This window comes from Hemiscyllium ocellatum, chromosome 11, assembly GCF_020745735.1.
Source record: "Hemiscyllium ocellatum isolate sHemOce1 chromosome 11, sHemOce1.pat.X.cur, whole genome shotgun sequence".
Taxonomy (NCBI): domain Eukaryota; kingdom Metazoa; phylum Chordata; class Chondrichthyes; order Orectolobiformes; family Hemiscylliidae; genus Hemiscyllium; species Hemiscyllium ocellatum.
Genome location: NC_083411.1, coordinates 377,286 through 391,758, shown reverse-complemented (window position 1 = coordinate 391,758; position 14,473 = coordinate 377,286). Strand labels below are relative to the sequence as shown.

Below are 14,473 nucleotides of genomic sequence, written 5' to 3'. Positions count from 1 at the left end.
ATGACCTGGATGAGGGTGTAGAAGGATGGGTTAGCAAATTTGTGAATGACACTAAAGTCGGTGGAGTTGTGGATCATGTGGAAGATTGTTGCAGTTACAGAGGGATCTATATAAGCTGCAGAGTTGGGCTGAGAGGTGGCAAATGGAGTTTAATGCAGAAAAGTGTTAGGTGATTCACTTTGAAAGGAGTAACAGGAATACAGAGCACTGGACTAACATTAAGATTCTTGGTAGTGCAGATGAGCAGACAGATCTGTGTCCACATGCACAAATCCCTGAAAGTTGCCACCCAGGTTGATAAGGCGGCATACAGTGTGTTCGTTTTTTTTGGTGGAGGGACTGAGTTTCTGAGCCACACGGTCATGTTGCTCAGCTGTACAAAACAGTATTGTGTACAGTTGTGGTCGCCGCATTATAGGAAGGATACGGAAGGAAGGTTTTAGGAGGAAAGCCTGAGGCACACGAGGCTGTTTTTGTTAGAGAAGGTTGAGAGGTGACTTAATTGAGACATACAAGATGATCAGAGGATTAGATAGGGTGGACAGTGAGAGAGCTCTTTTCCTCGGATGGTGATGGCTAGCACGAGGCTAGCTTTAAATTGAGGGGTGATAGATATAGGACAGATGTCAGAGGTAGGTTCTTTACTTTGATTAGTGAGGGCGTGGAATGCCCTGTCTGCAACAGTTGTCGACTTGCCAACTTTAAGAGCATTTAAATGGTCATTGGATAAACACAGATGATAATGAAATAGTGTAGGTAAGATGGCCTTCAGATTGTTGTGCCGACCTGTGAAACCATCGAGGGTCAAAGAGCCTGTGCTGCACTGTAATGCTCAATGTTCTAAAATGCCCCCAATCCACAGGTTTGCTGCCTTTTCTGGAAACTGTCTAATCTTTGGGATCTTAGTCATAGAGCCAGACAGCATGGAAACAGACTTTTTGGGTCGTCTCGTTCATGCTGACCAGAAATCCTAATTCCATTTGTCAGCATTTGACTCACAGCCCCTCTAATCATGTACCCATTCAGATGCCTTTTAAATGCTGTAGTCATACCAACCTCCACCACTTCCTCTCGCAGCTCATTCCATACATGCACCACCCACGGTGAACACATTGCCCCTTGGGTCCCTTTTCAATCTTTCCCCTCTTACCTTAAACCTATACCCTCTAGTTTTAGACTCCCCGACTCTGCATAAGAGAGCTTGGCTATTCATCCTATCTATGCCCCGCATGATTCTATAAAACCTCTACAACTTCACCCCTCAGCCTCCAACGCTCCAGGGAAAATAGCCCCAGCCTAATCAGTCTCTCCTTGTATCTCAAACCCTCCAACCCTGGCAACATCTGAACCCTTTCAAGTAGTCAATATGGATTTCAGTAAGGCCTTTGATAAGGTTCCACATGGTAGGCTGCTCTGGAAGATTCATTCGATCATACGGAATCCAGGAGAAGCTGGCAAATTGGACACATAATTGGCTTGATAAAAGGAAGCAGAGAGTAATAGTGGACTGAAGGCTTGTGAAAAGTGCAGTAGCTCGGGGCTGGTGCTGGGCCCATTGCTGTTTGTTATCTATATCAATAAGTTGGATGAGAGTGTACAAGACATGATTACCAAGTATGCAGATGACACTAAAATAGGCAATATTGTGGACATTGAGGAAGATTATCAGAAATTGCAATAGGACCTTAATCAACTGGGCAGCACGGTGGCTCAGTGGTTAGCACTGCTGCCTCACAGCACCAAGGTTCCAGGTTCAATTCCCGCCTCGGGTGACTGTCAGTGTGGAGCTTGTACATTCTCTCTGTGTCTGCGTGGGTTTCCTCCAGGGGCTCCGGTTTCCTCTCAGTCCAAAGATGTGGCAGGTGAATTGGCCATGCTAAATTGCCCAGAGTTGCAAATGTGTTGCTGGTCAAAGCACAGCAGGTTAGGCAGCATCTCAGGAATAGAGGATTCGACGTTTCGAGCATAAGCCCTTCATCAGGAATCTGTGCTTTGACCAGCAACACATTTGCAGCTGTGATCTCCAGCATCTGCAGACCTCATTTTTTACTCGAAAATTGCCCAGAGTGTTAGGTGCATTAGTCAGAGGGTCTGGGTGGGTCACTCTTCAGAGGGTCTGTGTGAACTCGTTGGGCCGAAGGGCCTGTTTCCAACTGGAGGGAATCTAATCTAATCTAATCTAGGAAGTAGGCGGAGAAATAGCAAAAGGAGTTTAATATAGAGGAGTAGAAGGACTTGCAGGAGTCACAGGTAGACAGGGCAGTGAAGGTGGCTTTTGGCACATTGACCTTCATTTGTCAGGGCATTGAGTATAGAAGTTGGGAAGTTAGGTTGCTATTGTACAGGATGTTGGTGAGACCGTATTGTGTTCAGTTTTGGTCACCTTGTTATAGGATGTTATTAAATGGGAACGAGTGCAGAAGAAATTTACAAGGATGTTGCCAGGACTCAAGGGTGTGAGCCAAACGGAGAGATTGGACAAGCTGGGACTTTTATTTTCCTCGAGATCGTAGGAGACCAGAAGGTATCTTATATGAGTGTCATGAGGGGCATGGACAGAATAAATGCAACCAGCCTTTTTTCCAGGGTTGGGGAATTGTGAACTCTAGGGCATCAATTTAAAGTTCGAGGGGAAAGAATAAAAGGGAACTGGAGAGGTGGGACAGATATGGAATGATCTGCCAGTGGAAGTGGTTGAGGCAGATACATTAACAATATTTAAAAGGCATTTAGATAAATACATGGACAAGAAAGGTTTAGAAGGATGTGGGCCAAGAGCAGGGAAATTGGGTTAGTCCGTATGGATATTTAGGTTGGCATGGCGCAATTTAGGCCCGTCTTCATTCTTTACATCTCAGAGTAAGTCTCACAACATCTTTCCTACAGCAGGGAGGCCAGAATTGAACACAGTATTCCAAAAGTGGCCTAAACAACATCCTCTCCAGCCACAACATGACCTCCCAACTCCTGTACTCAATGCACTGACCAAGAAAGACAAGCATACCAAATGCCTCCTTCACGACCCTGTCTACCAGAGACTCTACTTTCAAGGAACTGTAAATGTGCACTCCAAGGTGTCTGTTCAGGACCTTACTATTAAGGGTGTAAATCCTGCCCTGATTTGCCTTTCCAAAATGTAACACCTTACATTTATCTAAATTAAACTCCACCTGCCACTCCTCAGCCCACTGTACTTGGAGGTAACCTTCTTCTCTGACACCTCCAATAAGCCATGATTGAGCCACCTTACTGTTGCACCAGACTGGAATAATTGTTGCAATGCTTGCATGTTTTAAAATATGAACCATTGCTATCCACCATCAACCCCTTTAGTAAGATCCTACAATCCATCGTTACCAACTCACGCTTCATACACCTGTAGTCACCTTTATTTAGACTAGACCAAAAAACTCTCATTAATCCTTCACAATGACAGCTTATAAGCCTATAAGATTAACAGTACTACTTACCCTTTGCTAAAGAACTGCAAATAGAAAAGTTAGGTCTTCTTAGCTGGAAGATAAACAAATAAACAGTTACTTAAAATAAAATCAAGACGCACTGCAATACTCAGCAAAAGGCCCCCTTAAGGTCTTCCCTGTAACCCACAGCTGCCTTACAGCATCAGTCTTTCCCTGGGACCCTGCAGCATACAGATGTCTCAGCTAAGACAGGCTGGCCTCAGCCCCCAGCCTTCAGTCTTCCCTAACCGAGGAGCTTCTCACCATTTCCTTCAATTCTGTTTACAGGGGTCACTTTACTGTTTGATCACCCCGAGAATGGAATTTCCTAGATGATTTGGGATATCGACCCCCCCCCCCCCCCCTTTGTGTATTTTGAGTGTTGCTCTCTATGGATGCAGAAGTTCGACTCTAAAGGAAAATGAACAATGTGGGGCTGGTGAAGGATCCTCAGTTAGCTGGATGGACAGAAAAATAAGTGAGCAGGTGAGATGAAGAGCATAGGTTCAGCGGTCATTAGGTTTGCTCTGTCTAATTAGCAATCAGAAGACAGTTAAACATGGACTACAGAACCAAAGAACTGCAGCCCTGAAGTGACAATAGTTGGGGGCAAAACAGAGGATAAAAACAGAAGAGGAAGAGAAAGGTGAGAAGGGTGACTAAGAGATGTGCACTGAGGCCTGAAGAACGCTAGATAAGTAATCCAATGGCCTCACTAAGACCAGGGTGATAAACAATCAATATTGCATTTGTAAAAGCCAAGGCACATCAGTCAAAGAGTTTAAAGCTACAAAAATAAATTGTTGGGAAAACTCAGCAGGTCTGGCAGCAACTGTGGAGAGAAAGCAGATTCTGAAGGATCACATGACCTTAACTGCTACAGTCCACGTGCCATGCGCTGTTAGGAAGACTGCTCCAAAATTCTGGTCTTATGACAATGAAGGAATAGTGAAATAGATCACCAAGACCACATTTGGGTACCATATTTAAGAACTATTCTCAGGGAGTAACACTTTCATGACTCAAAGAGGCTTTAGTTTTGCATAGTGAAATTAGGAACAAAAATTGACATCACTGGAAAAGCTCAGCAGGAGAGAAATCAGACCATTCCTCAGAACTAACCCAAAATATTAACTGATTTCTCTCCAAAGATGCTGCCAGATCTGCTGAGCTTTTCCAGCAATTTGTTTTTCCTTCTGATTTACAACATCCGCAGTTCTTTTATTTAATGAAAAGAGAAATCTTTCAATATGATAAAGGTGCTTAGAAAGAAAACTGTTCAAAATTGAGTGCTTCTTTTAAGGCAAAAAAACATTTCTCAGAATCAGTAAAAGGAAAACCAATTTAAAACCAAAAGTAACAAAGGAAGATATAAAGAGAAGTATTGTTTCTTAGGGGACTATCCTAAAAAAAAACCTTGAAAACAGAATCCTTATACTTTTGAAACACAAATAGACAATTATTTGAAAAATAATGGTATAAACAGAAGAATCAGACTGTCCACTTTCCAGCATTTGGTCAATATCGTTGAACATTATGACATTTCAAGTACTCATCTACCCTCCCAGGGAACACATTCCTCAACACCTGCTGAGTGAAAATATTTTTCCCTCAAGTCACCTCTAACTACATGATATTGGATACTGTAGTGTCATTTGATGTATCCAAACATCCACATACTCTTGACCCCCTAACTCAGCCAAGTTCACAGTGAGAGCTGGGAGCCAAGGAGATTGAAGCGTTTATCAGGGCTGGAGTGCACCTGGCCTCCCAAGCATGGGCAGCAGCAGCAGGAGTCAACTCCTTGGGGAGAATGAGCCCAGCAGGGACGTAATGAACCTTAAGGGAGCTCGCCACAGAAGCAGGCGACAGTACCGGAGCTGGGGAATTGTTGATGTTGGTGGGCCCAGTGCAGGACTCGAGGCAGTGGCATCCACTTTCAACAGCAGAGAAAGTGGCAACTGCGATAGACCCGAATCCACTTCCAGGTGATCGACAGGAGCAGTAGCTGCTTCAGCAGCGGCATAGTGTCAGGACTCCTTTGTAGTCCCAACTTTGTTCTTTTTCTACCTTGTTGTCATGATTCTGTATCTAGGTACTTGTACCTAAGATGGCACTCAGTGTGGCAACATTAAACACTCTATTACTATACATTTATACTGGAGTACACATGATAATAAATCTTAAATCTGAAATAAAAATCTAACACTAAACATTCAGCCATTTAACTCAATATGCAACCATTTTTAATTAACCTATTTTTCTAATCAACCTGTGCAGATATTTAATTACACACATCTGGAGAGGGTGGGACTTGAACATAGGCCTCCCGGTCCAGGATAGGGACATTACTACTGAACAAGAGCCCTTGTCTCCTTGTCACTGACTGTTCTATGAACAGCAGCTTCCTATCTATTTGGTGCACATCCTCGATAACCTCATACACCTCAATTAGGTCCCCCTCAGCTTTCTCTGGACTAGAGTAAACAATCCAAGCCCATCCAGCTTCTCTTCATAGCTAAATTGCTCCAACCAATGCAACATGCTGGTGACAAAGTGGAAAATATACACGAAAAGCAGGACAAATCCAACTTGGCCAATTAATAATCTATGAGTCTATTCTAGATCAACATCCTGAGATCCAAGTTTTGGAAGGCATCATCAGTACTATCAAGCTGAACTTATAAACAAAATCTATTCGTTGATTCTCAACTAGGACCATTCGACTCCTGACCTCATTACAGTCTTGGTCTAAACAGACAAAATAGAGAGCCCTTGCAAAAACAAAGTCAATGGGAATTGTGGAGATCCTCTGATGGTTGGAGTGATACCTAGCACCAAGGAAAAAGGTTGTGGTTGCAGAAGGTTAATCATCTCAGCCCCTAGACATCACTGCTCCTCAAGGTAATGGCATAGGCCCAAACCTACCCAGCTACTTTATTTATGATTTGCTTCCAATACAAGGTCGGAAATAGGAATGTTCACTTATGAATGCTCAACGCCATTCATGATTCCTCAGAGCATCTAAAAGACATTCTGGAGCAGGAGGGTGAACAACCAGTGGTCGTGGTACATATCAGTACCAATGACATAGCCTTAAAAAAAATCGTAAAAGCAAATTTAGGGAATCAGGAGGTAAGTTGAAAAACAGGACCTCAAAGATAGTGATATCAGGATTTCTTTGCCATGTGCTAATCAGAGAAGGAACGAGAGGATATATCAGTTGAATATATGGTGAAAAGATAGTACAAGGAGGAGGGTTTCAGATTCCTGGGACATTGAGACTGGTTTTGGGGGAGGTGCGACCATTACAAACTGGACAGGTTACACTTGGGCAGGACTGGGATTGACATCTTAGGGCAAATATTTGCTAGTGTGGTTGGGCAGGTTTAAACTAGAATGGCAGAGAGAGTGGGTATCTTAGGATGAGAAGGGAAAGAGAAACATGATGGTAATAAAAGAATGAACAGTAAAATGCAAAAATGGTAGACAAGCAAACAAAGGGAGAGATGCAAATAGGATAATAAGAAATCAGGATGATTAAAAATTGCAAAAAGACAAAGCTAAAGGCTTGGTACTTGAAAACATGAAGCATTCAGAACAAGGTAGATGAACTGACAGTGCAAAACAAAGTTAATGGATATGATCACGTAGCCATTACATTGACATGGTAACAGGGTGACCAGACCTGGGAGCTTAACATTAAAGGATATATAACCTTTCAGAAAATCAGGAGGGAAGGTAGAGGTGGTGGGATAACAATGTCAGTCAGACATAAAATGAGACAGATCTAGGCTCAGATGATGTAGAATCCACTTGGGCAGAGGTACACAGAGTGGGGCAAGGGTAAGGAGACACTGGTAGGAGCAGTGTGCAGACTCCAAACAGGAGCCACACTATGCCCTTGCACTTTAAGTTCTCATTCAGATGCTTCTTTAAATGTTGCGAGAGTACATGCCTCTACCACCCTCTTCTGCAACATGTTCCTATTTCTATCGTCCCCTGGGTGAAAGAAGCTTTGCTCAGATCTCCTCTAAACCATTTACTCCTCACCTTAAACTTATGCCCTTTTGTCTCATCATAGTGAAAAGATTCTCATGGTCTACTCGATGTAGAATCATAGAAATGATACAGCATAGATGGGGGACATTTGGTCCATCTTGTTCATGCGAATCAAAGACACCCAGATGCCCTTTCTAATCCCATCTTCTTGCACACAGCTTATAGCCCTGCAGCTTACAGCACTCATGGTGCAGATCCAGGTACTTTTTTTATATAAAAGGAGTTTAGGGTCTCTGCCTCCACCATCAACTCAAGCAGTGAATTTCAGACACCTACCACCTTCTGCATAAAGATGCTCTTCCTCACATCTCCACTAATCCTTCTGCCACCTAATTTGCATCTACGATCCCTGGATTTTGAACACTCTGCAAAAGGAAACAGGTTCCTCCAGTCTACTTTAAATCTACCCCTCACAATTACGTATACCTCAAATCACCCTTCAGCTTGCTCTGTTCCAAGGAAAACAACCCTAACCTCTCCTCTTAGCTAAATTTCTCTACAGTCATAGAATCATAGAGATGTACAGCAAGGAAACAGACCCTTTGGTCCAACTCGTCCATGCCGGCTAGATATCCCAACCCAATCTAGTTCCACCTATCAGAACCTGGCCCATATCCCTCCAAACCCTTCCTATTCATATACCCATGCCTTTTAAATGATTTAATTGTACCAGCCTCCACCACTTTCTCTGGCAGCTCATTCCATTCACATACCACCCTCTGAGTGAAAATGTTGCCCCTTAGGTCTCTTTTATATCTTTCCTCCTCACCCTAAACCTATGCCCTCTAGTTCTGGACTCCCCCACCCCAGGAAAAACACTGTCTATTTATCCTATTCATGCCCCCCATGATCTTATAAACCTCTAAGGTCACCCCTCAGCCTTCAATGCTCCAGGGAAAACAGCCCTCGCCTATTCAACCTCTCTCCATAGCTCAAATCCTCCAACCCCGACAACATTCTATTAAATCTTCCATTCATTCCCTCCAGAGCAATAACATCCTTCCTGTAATGTACGGATGAGAACTGTACATTACAGGAAGGATGTGTTATCATGGGCGGCACAGTGGTTAGCACTGCTGCCTCACATCGCCAGAGACCCGGGTTCAATTCCCGACTCAGGCGACTGTCTGTCTGGAGTTTGCACATTCTCCCCGTGTCTGCGTGGGTTTCCTCCGGGTGCTCTGGTTTCCTCCCACAGTCCAAAGATGTGCAGGTTAGGTGAATTGGCCATGCTAAATTGCCCGTAGTGTTAGGTAAAAGGGGTAAATGTAGGATGGGTTGCGCTTCGGCGGGTCAGTGTGGACTTGTTGGGCCGAAGGGCCTGTTTCCACACTAAGTAATTTAATCATGTACAGAGCACTCTAGTTGAGGCTTACCAGTGCCTTATATGGTATAGTGGTTAGCACTCAGTGACAGGTACCCCGGGTTCAATTCCAGCCTTGGACAACCATCTGTGTGGAGTTTGCACATTCTAGCTGTGTCTGCGTGGGTTTCCTCCCACAGTCCGAAAGGTAGATTGGCAATGTTATATCACTGTGTGCAGACCAGTTGGGTTAACTACAGCAAGTGAGGGGTTACAGGGATAGGGTAGGATACTCTTCGGAAGGTTGGTGCAGACTCAATAATCTGAATGCCTTCTACCTGCATAGTAGGAATTCTATGACGGTTCATTATATCCCTACTTTTATATTCCAAATCTCTCCTAATGAAAGACAGCATTCCATATGCTTTTTTAAACGATGTCTTACAGTTTTGTATACCTCAATCAGATCCCCCAAGCAGATTCCTTTGCTCCAAGGTAAACAAACCCAGCCTACGCAGTCTCCTATCATAACTGACTCTTTTCATCCCAACCAACATCCTGATCAATCCATTCTGCACCCTCTTCAGTACATTTTTAAGATTATGCAGTTCTGCTTGCTGCACTCAGTATTCCATCTGTCGCCTAACCAATGTTTTATAAAGTTGTTACAATGTTTCTATATTCTGACTAATGAAGGCAATCATCCCATAAACCTTTCTCACCACTGTGTTTACCTATGCGGACACCTTCAAGAGTCTATGAACTTACAACATTCCCTTATTAGACATCCCAAAATGCATACTTTTGCACTTAGAGATTAAATTCCATCTGCCGTTGTTCTGCACAATTTACCATCTGATCAACGAGACTGCAGCCTAAGACCATCCGCCTATCAATAACACCAATTTGCACGTCATTAGTAAACTTACTAATTATATCGGCCACATTCACTTCCAAGTTGTTAACACACGTAAACAGCAAGGGAGTCAGCATTGATTCCTGTGGTCCACTGCTGGTCACAGGCTTCCAATCACAAAAACATCACTCCATCACTTGGCCTGCTATTTACAAGTCAATTTTGGACCCAGTCTGCCACTTACCTTGGATCCCGTGGATCCGTCATTCATGTGAGACCTTAATGAAGTTCATATAAACCACATCAACTACACTACTCTCAACAATATATTTAGTCATCTTTTCTAAAAGCTCAATTAAAATTTGTCAGGCAGGATCTTCCTCTAACATTGGTGCTGACTATCCTGATCAATCCCTGCCTTTCCAAGAGTTGATTAATCTCCTGTCTCAATTTTTTCCAATAATTTCCCTACCACTGACATCAGACTAACTAGTCTGTAATTACCTGGCCTATCCCTAACGCCCTTCTTGAACAAAGGAACCACATTAGTTAACCTCCAGTCATTTGGCACTTGACCTGTGGCCAAAAATGTATTAAATATCTCTGCCAGGACCCAGCAATCCCACCTGACCTTGCCTCCCATAGCAGCTTGAGAGGCATCACATCAAGCCCTGGGGATGTGTGCACCTTGATGCCTGCTAAAACATCTAATACCTCCCCCCCGCCAAAAAAACAAAGAACTGCAAATGCTAAAAATCAGAAATTGCTGGAAAAAAAACTCAGTAGATTTTGGCAGCATCTGTGAGAATTCAGAGTCAATGTCTTGGGTGCAGTGACCCTCTTTCAGAACAGTTAACAGCTCCTCCTTAATCCTAGAACATGACTATCCCAAATGAAATTCTCAGCAATGTTCTTTCTCCTCTGTGAATACAGATGAGAAGTATTCATTTAAGACCTCACCCACATACACTGACTGCATGCACAGACTGAGAACAGGAAGAATGTATTATCTCAAAGCCCTGAGCATCTTTGAAACTCCTTGTTAAAGAGCACTCTGGGTGCAGATTCCTTGCGTATATTTAAGGATGAGATAGATTCTTGATCAGTTGGAGCAAAAAGAGCTACAGGGAAAGGGCAGGAAAATGGATGAGAGAAATGTCAGATCAGCCATGATTTTACTGAATGGCAGAGCTGGCTTGAGGAACCAAATATCTGATTCCTGTTATTTCATTGTTTGATTGACAGACAATATAAAATAAGAGGCACAATTCTTAATTGGGCCCAGGAGGAGAAGGATCTGGGTGTATTGTGTATAGATCATTATAGGTGACAATACAGAGTAGGTAAAATACCTTTTACACTGGGCTTCATTATTAGGTGTATAAAGTACAAGAGCAGGTAGATAATGCTGAACTTACGTCAGATACTTGTTAGATCTTAGCCGGAATATTGTGCACTGTACTGATGTGAATGCAATGGAGAGTGCGCAGACGAGATGTAGAAAAGCAATCCTGAGGGATGAGAAAATTTAGTTAGAAGAGTCAATGAGGATAACGTTTGAGGGGAGACTGTTCCCCCGAGAAACAGGTCGAGAGAAAATCTGAGAGAAATTTCCAAAATCACAAGGGAGCTAGAGTAGATTGGGAGAAATCGTTTCCACTCATAAAAGGATCAGGAATGACAAGTGTTCTAGATTTAAAGACACCTGCAAAATAAGTGCGATGAGAGAAAAAAAACTTTTTCGCATAAGTGGCCTCAGTTATGAATGTCGGATCAGTGGTGCTGGAAGAGCACAGCAGTTCAGGCAGCATCCAAAGTGCAGCAAAATCGACGTTTCGGGCAAAAGCCTTTCATTGCCCGAAACGTCAATTTCACTGCACTTTGGACGCTGCCTGAACTGCTGTGCTCTTCCAGCACCTCTGATCCAGAATCTGGTTTCCAGCATCTGCAGTCATTGTTTTTACCTCAGTTATGAATGTACTGCCTGGAAGAGGTGAGATAGTTTAATTGAAACAGTCAGGGCAGCATTAGATGGTTATTTAAATAGAAACAATGAGCAGGGTTATGTGAAGAATGATGATCACACTGGAGGAGGTTGACAAGGTTGATTCCAGTTAAAAACAAGGTCTGCAGTTGATTCCAGAGTTGAGGAGGTTGGCTTAGGAGGAGACATTGAGTAGACTAGGTTGATATTCAGTGGAAGTAAGAAGAGCGAGGAGGAAATCTTATAGAGACATAAAATTATGCAGTGAATAGCTAAGATAGAAGCTGTGACGGATGAAACTACAACTATGGAACATAACCTCAAAATAAGGGGGATCAGATTTAGACTGGGCTGAGGAGAGACTTCTTCACCCAAACGTTTGTGATTCTGTGGAATTCCCTACCTAGTGAAGCAGTTGAGGATACCTTATTGAATGTTTTTAAATTTTTGAACATTAAAGGAATTAAGGATAATGGTGAGTAGGCAAGTAAGTTGAGATGAGTCCACGAAAAAGATGAACCATGATCTTATTGATTGGTTGAGCAGGCTCAAAGTGGCAAATAGCCTATTTTGGCTCCTATTTCTTATGTTTTTATTTGCTGAGCTGGTTTGTATATGATGGGATAAGATGGCCTTGTGAGCCATGACAACTTGTGATTTGTCATTAGGTTAAAATCTTGGAACTCCCTTCCTAACAGCAACGTGGATGCAAAATAACCTAAGAATGCAACAGTGCATCACCATCATCTCCATGGCAATTAGGGATGGGGAGTAAATGCTGGCTTAGCCAATGACACCCACAGTTACCAAACAAATTCAGAATATAGAATGCAAGAGAACTACCCCCACATAACAAAGAAAACTAGTAGAAGCATTGACAGAGAAACAGAACACTTTACAGAGGGGGCTTCAAGATTTAGCACCCACTCAGGTCAAGGCACAGCCAACAATAGCTCAATGAATAAAATCAGATGAAGAAACTGGAATTGAAGCAGCACTGATATCTCAAAAGACTGCAAAACTGGTAGAGATTGCAGGGTAAGGGAGGGGCAAGGCCTCAGAGGAATTTGAAAGCAAGGGTAGGATCGAGACGTTTTGACCTGGAGCGAGTGCGCCACAGGGACTACCCGATGAATGGGACTTGGTGAGAGTGAAGGTACAGGCAGCAGAGTTTTACAGCAGCTGAAGTTAGGATGTGGGAGGATAACCACGAGAATAGGAGTAGGTGAACCTGGTGTTAACAATGAACCGGGGAAGGTGCGGAAGGGGAAGGAACGAAGGGGAACAGGGAGGGTTGCAAAGAGCTAGCACCTACGGGATGGAGCTAAAGGCCTGCCTCTGTGCAGTGACCAGTCCACACGTTGCTGCCTGCGGGCAAACAGCCTCCATGAGGAAGGGAGGCTGGCAGAGGGTCGGGCTCTGGTAATAACGAGCTGGGATCATCAGCAGCTCCCGCTCACACACAGGGGAAGGATGGAGAGGCAGCTGCAGCAGCGTGGCCTAGGCCCTAGGCTCCGGGCCTGCCGTACTCACCACGGCCTCTCGCAATCGCCCCGCCACCGCTCGCTCCCAGATACGGGCCCGTGCTCAGCCCGCCACCCAATGACGTCGCCGCGGCCACGCCTCCACAACCCTGATTGGTCGGTTCTGGGACGAGTCTGCGCAGGCGCCATCCCCCGGACCGGGTGGAGGAATGGGCGGAACCGGTAACCACAGCAACGAGGTCAGGAACTAGGCCGTTCAGCCTCTGGGGGCATGCTGCCCCAATACTCCTTCATTTTAGCCCCAGAACACCTTCCACTGTAACCGCAGAAAGTGAAACATCTGCCCATTTATCTCCTCAGTATCCAAGGGTCTAAACGCACCTTCCAGGTGGAGCAGCACTTACCTGCATTGCACACAAAATGGGAGGAAGTGAGGACTGCAGATCAGACTCAAAAAGAGTGGTGCTGGAAAAGCGCAGCAGATTAGGCAGCATCCGAGGAGCAGGAGAGTCAACATTTCATAAGGAATGTCCTGATGAAGGGCTTATACCTTATGTGGTTTCCCCTATTTTGGGGAAATGAAGCATAGACTGGGGGATCATTTCGCAGAGGTTCTGAAGACACATGCCAACAGATTATAGTCAAACAGGTTTATTTGAAATCCCAAGCTTTCAAAATGCTGCATCTTTGTCAGATGGAATAAAGAAAATCACACAGGCGCAGAATTTATAGGCAGAGATCCAAAAATCATACAAATAGTCTGAGTGGAGTGTCAAATAATAAGTCTCTGCAGGTGATCAAAAGTGTCAGATGATGTGGGTAAAGTGTTAACAGCTAAATAGTAAGAGAAGAAGATGATCTACAATCCAATTATTTGAGGCAGAAAGATAATTACAAAAAAAAGTGGTGCTAGAAACAACCCAAATGGCCGGAATAACATGCAAGAGATAAAAGAGTCACATGCAAACATGGTCTAACCAAAGTAACAAGTAATCTAAAACGGTACTGTAAGGCAGCCTTCAAGATACAAAACAATGCAGAATCATTGAGCAGAAACTGACAGCCAAATTGCAAATCAATGAAAATGGCCTCAACCGTGATCTTGGGTTCTGTCTGCAAAAAAGACCCTGAACTTCCAGTTGCCTGCCACTTCAACACACCACCTTGTTCCCTGGCCAACATGTCTGTCTGAGGCTTGCTGCAGTACTGCAGCAAAGCTCAGTGCAAGCTGGAAGTACATCTCCTTTTCTCCTTGGGAACTCTGCAGTTTTTTGGATTCAATATAAAATTCAATGATTTTAGGGCTTGAGGTAGCTTCTCCCA

The 14,473-nt window shown here is 43.9% G+C and overlaps 1 protein-coding gene across 4 annotated transcripts in view; it reads right to left on the bottom strand.

Moving 5' to 3' along the window:
* Nucleotides 1-13,273, bottom strand: part of phf6 (PHD finger protein 6) — a 76,015-nt gene extending 62,742 nt beyond the window's left edge. For 2 of the 4 annotated variants that reach the window (XM_060832361.1, XM_060832364.1), the window contains exons 1-2: nt 13,200-13,273; nt 3,471-3,513 (exon numbers count right to left, since the gene is read on the bottom strand). The gene's annotated coding sequence lies outside the window, so the exon portion shown is untranslated. Of the gene's footprint in view, nt 1-3,470; nt 3,514-11,100; nt 11,134-13,199 lie in introns of those variants that run through there. The other 2 variants (XM_060832362.1, XM_060832363.1) reach the window with 2 other exon arrangements.
* Between the last annotated feature and the right edge of the window lie 1,200 nt (nt 13,274-14,473).